Raw genomic sequence first — 6,561 nt, 5'->3', positions numbered from 1 at the left:
TTATTTTACATATAAGTTGGTACGATTTAAACTCTATTATATAAACAATGTTAACGTATAATATTAATCTATTAAATGTCAATGATCATAGCTAACATGTTATAGTATTTTCAATATGCTTAATAAGTTCTGTTTTTAAAACACTTTTTTTTATTAAGTTTTACATATTAATTATATTTTTTATTTGAATGTTTATGGTTACATGTTATCATTAATTGGAGTGATATAATTCTTATTTTATATAATTGTTCTTGTCAGAATTCATTGATAAGTCTTTGAGGTACAATTTTTGCTCTTGAAGGTTGGGATGTAATTACCGAGAGGTCTGACCCTGACACTCTAAATGTGACTAAAGGGAGAGATTTTTCTGCAAAAAAAAGTTTATGATAGCTTAAGTTAGTAAGATAGTAACAATCTATATAGTAATAATAATAAGCGTAGAGATATGAGAATATGAGAGAGTTGACTCTCATAGTTGAGTATTGAGTTCGTACTCCCTGTTATGGGATGTTGTATATACAGGTTTTCTTACGTCATATGTAAACCTATATTAAACATATTTTATTACATGAAAATCAAGTATTATATTTGAGAGATATTATATAATCATTGATTATATCTTAATATATTGAAAACATAATAAAATATAATAATAAGTTATTATTTTACAAGAAATTATTAATACTAAATATTTTGGAGATATTTTATAATATCATAGGAGTATGTACATAAGCCTCTTAGTTTAGAAGTAAAAAATAAGGTGCAAGTGAGTTGTATAGATAGATAAACGAGTTTTATTATTCTTCGTTGACTATAGCTTGTAGATGTCAAATGCATTTGAGCTTAGTGAAATGAAATACTTGAAAGAATGTGTCTCATTAAATTCTTGCTCGGAAAAAAAGTCAATTTAAGAAAAAAATCCGAACTAAGAAAAAAGTACATATCTCTTTCTGAGAATCAATTGTCAAATTGGTTCTTGTGGGTGTGTGACCACCCCTGATGATAATTTCATTTGCTAGTAAGTGTGGAACTACTTAAACGTCTTATATGGTTTTCACAAGCGTATTATGTTGTCGAGGAGTGGGGATTTCACTATTAGGCTCAATGTGTGAGTAGATTGTATTTGGGCGTTTTGATTTTGAGGAGTGGGGATGCACTCAGGCTCAATGTGTCATCGAGTAGGTTGTACTCAAGCGTTTCAATTATGTTGAGGATTGGGAATGTCGCTTGGGCTCGACATGTCATTTAGTAGGTTGTACTTGAGTGTTTTGATTATGTTGAGGAGTGGGGATGCCACTTAAGCTAAACGTGTCATCCCTAACGGTTGAGTTCCAATAGAAGGCGTTTCCTTCTTTTAGTGGATGCAATGATCTTTGGGTCCCAAGGATGTCATAACACCAATCGACGTGGACATCTAGGGATTCACAAACGCTCTACATGTTATGGGAGTTGTCCATCTCAACCAGTTTTGTCTAGTATTTTAGAACAACATTGCGAAGATGCTATTTGTAGGCCTTGGTGTGGAGCATTATGAGGAAGGATTTATTAGTGTTGTCGCCCTTGGTGTTTTTAACAAGCACTTGGTCTTTGTGATCATGATTGGTGATGGATGTTATAGAGCTTGCAAAAGATGACACTGTGTATGGAGAGGATGTCGTCATCTTTGAGGATGGGTTACATTGGTGCTTCTAGTTGAGAGAATGCCATTGTTTTGTTTATATCTTCAAGATAATTATTGTAATTATCACTAGACAAATCATGCGTACATTGTATAAACATATAGAGTTTGTGAGTTATTCATTAGTGAGATGTTGTTGGTGTAATGTGGCTCTAGAAAGGGGTTTGAATAAAGTCTGTAGACATTTTAAATCATTTTGTGCATACATACTATTTCAAATAAATTAATGTAAATAGTAAGGTAGACAAGAATTCACACAAGGATTAATGTTGGTTCACATTCATCTAAGTGACGTCGGCAATAATATATTACAATTGCTTTAGGGGTGCATGGTGCAAGTTTAAGTGACGTTGGCAACGTTCATAATATTTTACCATCTTTATGCAATCATCCTGAAAAAAAGGTCAATAGTACCCTATTCAGAGGATGTTTTAGGCTAAGGATCATCCTCTTATATGGCTTTCACACGACCCTTCATGTACATCTTGCATTACGTGTTTCAATACATCTAATGTGACACATTGTAACAATAAAGTTGAAAACCCTATTTAAAATAGTTAACCCACTATTGTGAATCGAGTGGAATTTGTCTTGAATGTGGCCTTGTCATGTTTGATATCTGGCATGATCCATATGTTCCTTCGTGTACATCTTGCATCATGTGTTTCAATTCATCCAACATGACACATTGCAACAACAATATTGAAAACCTTCTTCTAAATAGTTGTCCATCCACTATCGTGAATCGAGTGACGTTCCTCTTAAATGTGTCCTTGTCAAGTTCGATATCTGGCATGACCCCTTTGGATAAATAGTGAAAGTATGGCGACATTTATGACTCTTATTCTTGTACTTGAAGCCATTCTACGTGTTAGGATAAGTTTACACTGGGAAATCTAAATGTTTCCTAGATTACCAAATGGTTATTTCCAACTTTCTTTATACTTGCAAGTTATGTCACCAAGTTTACCCACACATTTTGATCCCTTTTTTTTAGATCAACAAATGTTAATTGTTAGGAAGATGGGGGGTGTGGGAGAGGTGGAGTTGAACCCACAACCTCTCCCACCCTTCCTTCCAAACTAATTTTATAACTCCCAAGTGTTAGTGGGGGAAATTGAACCCACAACCTCTCCCTCTTTCTTTTCTAACTTTACAACCCACAACCTCACAATTTGATCCATGGGAACAAAGCTTAACTCAAAAAAATTGAATAGAAGAATTAATGTTTGAACTTGTGACAAGTATTGTATCATTTGTGACCTAACTTTTGTCCTATGACCAATTGGGAACCATTGTTCATGATGAGCTTATTCCCATTTTGTGTGCAATTTTAATTTTGACCAACAAAGCTTCATACTTTGCTTGGTTAGTAGAGGTCTCATAAGTGTGATAATTAACTATTATTCACACTCATTAGAACCCCTTATTTGTTCTTATATGATGTGTTTTGTGTTGAATTCCAGAAAAAAAAGTGTAAGATTTGTATCTAGTTTTCATAGATAGATTTAATTATCTATTTTTGGATTATTTTGTAGGAAATCGGAAGATTGGAGAAGAATAGGGAGTTGTTGCCAGAAGTTGCTAGCCCAACCACAAGCACCATTACTAGAGCCGTCAAAATGGGTCACAACCCGCGAGCCAACCCGGCTCACCACGGGTTCGGGCCGGGTTGGGTTTGAAAAAATTGATTTTTTTTTATGCGGGTCAAATTTCAACCCTGCTCACTAAAACCCAGCTCATGCGGGTTCCCGTGGTGGACCGGGTTGGCCCGTCAACCCACCTACCTAATTTTATTTTTTTAATTTATTATTTTATTTATGAAACCCTAAAAAGTAAAATACTCTCTTCACTCACTGTATACCAAAAAAGTAACCTTTGCGCTCACAAATCACTCTCACGGAACTTGTTCTCATCTACGGTGTTGTCACTCTCACTTCTTCATTGAAATTCTTCAAGGAGCAGGTTTTTTGTATGTTTTTTGTGTTTGTTTTTGGTTGACATTTGGATTATATTGTACTTTTTATTATTATTTTGAACTGTCTTCAGTTTAACATCATTTTTTGGGAGTGAAATTTGTTTAAATTTGAATATAGAAAGTTTGTAATGTTTTTTTATTTTAAAAAAACTCTAATTAAATGGGCTAGTGAGCCAACCCGTTTACCCACCAAACCGTGGTGGGTTGAGCTGGTCTAGATTTTTCTGGCTTGCTAATAAATGAGCCGGGTTGGGTTGACTCACTAAGTGACCAACCCGTGGTGGGCCGGGCTGGATCGAGCCGGGTTACCCGTTTTGACAGCTCTAACCGTTACCCTAGCCAAAAGAGTAACTCTAGCCCAACCAGAAAGTCTTGTGGCCCAACCAACAGATCACCTTTAGCCCAGCGAGAGGATTTTGTGGCCTAGCAAGCAAAACACCTCTAGCCCAGCGAGAGGATTCTATGGCCCAACGAGAGTGCACTTTTTGGAGAGGGTTTTAAAGTGGTGAGAGTGGAAGAAAACGTTAATTTTTGAGGTAGGAACACAACTAAAGCTCAGGGACGCAATGTGGAGGCATAGTTTCACATCTAGAGCTTATGGAGGATGCTTGGGGCATGTGGAAACATCATCTTCTCTCTCCTTGGGTCTTCTTCTTCTTCCATCATCCATTTTTGTAAGCTTTGAGGCTTTTCATGGAAATGGAGAGCCAAACCCATCTTGTTTGGGGTAAATGTAGCTATTGAACTGTCTCATACCTTATAAATGCTTTGATTATATATATATATATATATATATATATATATATATATATATATATATATATGCATATTCATTTAAATGCTAATTTCTTGTTTCTACTCTTAACGGTTGTGGGAATAGGAGACGTAAGATAGAAGGAGAATATAGATTTAGATAGGTTTGGTTTTTAAAATATATTATTATGAGTGAGGAGATATTAGAGATAGAGTTGGGTTGTTTTTATAAATATTAAGATATAAGGAGAGTGGTGGTATTTTGTGTTTTAGAAAACCTAGAAACTCTAAATCATATATAGAGAGAGACATTTGGGAGAGAAGAGAAATAACAACATAAACCCTTAGGGCAAAGGGAATATTGGTGGTGCTTTGGGGTTGTAGATAAAGCCCTTGTATTGGCTAAGGTTTGGGAAAGCTTACCTTTGTTTTTCTTGTTGATTGTATGTTATATGTGTTCTTGGTTATCTTGATTAATAATCTTTGTTGATACATGTTTAAGTGATTATGATTATATGTCCTATTGTTAGGCAAAGGGTTTGTGTATGCATGGGCATATGGTTTATGTAATATTTGTGTTGGGTTTTTCCTATGAATGTATGTATGGTTTATTGGGTTATCCCAACAGCGGGGTTTGATGCTAAGGGAGAACAAAGTTATGATGGTTGGGTTCCACGCTAATATATGTGTAAGGGTTTGGTAATAATCATATGCATTATATTTGGGTTTTATTGAGTATAACATGTACGTCAATGATTGGATTTGGATGATTCAAGTAATGTATTGCATGTGTTTGAGTATGTTTACATGGGTATGTGATGCTGGAATGCATGTATGACGTGTGGAGTATGTTTTCACATGATTTAGAGTTGATGTATGTATGTTTGAATGCTTGAATCTTGTTCAGGATGTGTTTCGTTTCGACAATAATAAATTATCATTAGTGATAATCGATTATCTACGCGTCGATATTGAGTTTGGTTACGGGAATAATCGATTATCTGGAATGATAATTGATTATCCCTTCCTGCGTGATGTTTCTAGGTAATTTTCACTGTGATTATCGATTATCAAAAGTGATAATTGATTATCATAGTGTATTTTTTTTTAAAAATGGAAAATTTGATGAAGAATGGACATGGACCAAGCTTGAGAAGCAGCAGAACGTGATGATACTCAGAGAATGAGAGTAATGGTTATGTTTAGGGTCAGTTTTAACCTGTGATTGAGATTAGAGCATGAGTGAGTGTTGGGATGTAGGGAAGGCTACAAATGTCCTCTAGGGGAGATTACAGGTGGGTTGTAGAAGCGGTTACAGTTAGTGAGGTAGGTACAAGAGTGAGACAGACTCCTTCCACTATCACTAATGCAGAAAGGACTTTAGACGTCTGTTATTTTGTGCTTTTAACGTCTTATCTCTATCTGACGTCTATGCGAGTGACGTTAATGAGACTTCGGACCCTTTAGGTCAGATGTCTCTATAGACATCGGACATATATAGGTCAGACGTCTATATAGACGTCCGATCCATATAGGTCAGACGTCTTTGTGGTTGCTCCTGACTAATGGTGATTTGAGTTTACAATTTTATATTTTAGTAGAAGATAATGTATTGTATATTTTCTTTATTGGATGATTTTAAAAACGCAGTGGAGGGAATTGGAGAGTACAAAAAACAAGAAATCGCCGCCAAAGAACGCCACCCAAGGACACAAGAATAACTGCACCAAAACCCAACGAAAATGCATTTTAATCGGTTCAAATAAAAGATAATGCATCAAAGAGTGATGTAATCGGAGTAAAACTAATTTAAAACGGTTCAAAAGTGAGAAAACGTACCTGAAAAGCGTAACCCGTAGAGAGAAAACGCAACGAAGATGATGGGCAATGAGTGTGCGTAACGACTGTCTCACGATCACAATGTTTTAATGTCAACATTTTAGAAGTCGGTTCCCCTATAACAAACGTCTAAAGGGCTTTAGAAGTCAGTTCTCCCCATAACAAACGTCTAAATGGAGTCAAAAAGTGACTTTTTAAATTTCTGGGTTTAGGGTTTAGACGTCGGTTCCCCCAATAACTGACGTCTAAAGGGCTTTAGAAGTCGGAGTGGCGGGATCAGACGTCTAAATGGAGTCAAAAAGTGACTTTTTAA

Source organism: Vigna radiata, chromosome 1 (assembly GCF_000741045.1).
Source record: "Vigna radiata var. radiata cultivar VC1973A chromosome 1, Vradiata_ver6, whole genome shotgun sequence".
Taxonomy (NCBI): domain Eukaryota; kingdom Viridiplantae; phylum Streptophyta; class Magnoliopsida; order Fabales; family Fabaceae; genus Vigna; species Vigna radiata.
The sequence above is the reverse complement of the archived record's forward strand: the minus strand, read 5'-3'. Positions refer to the sequence as shown.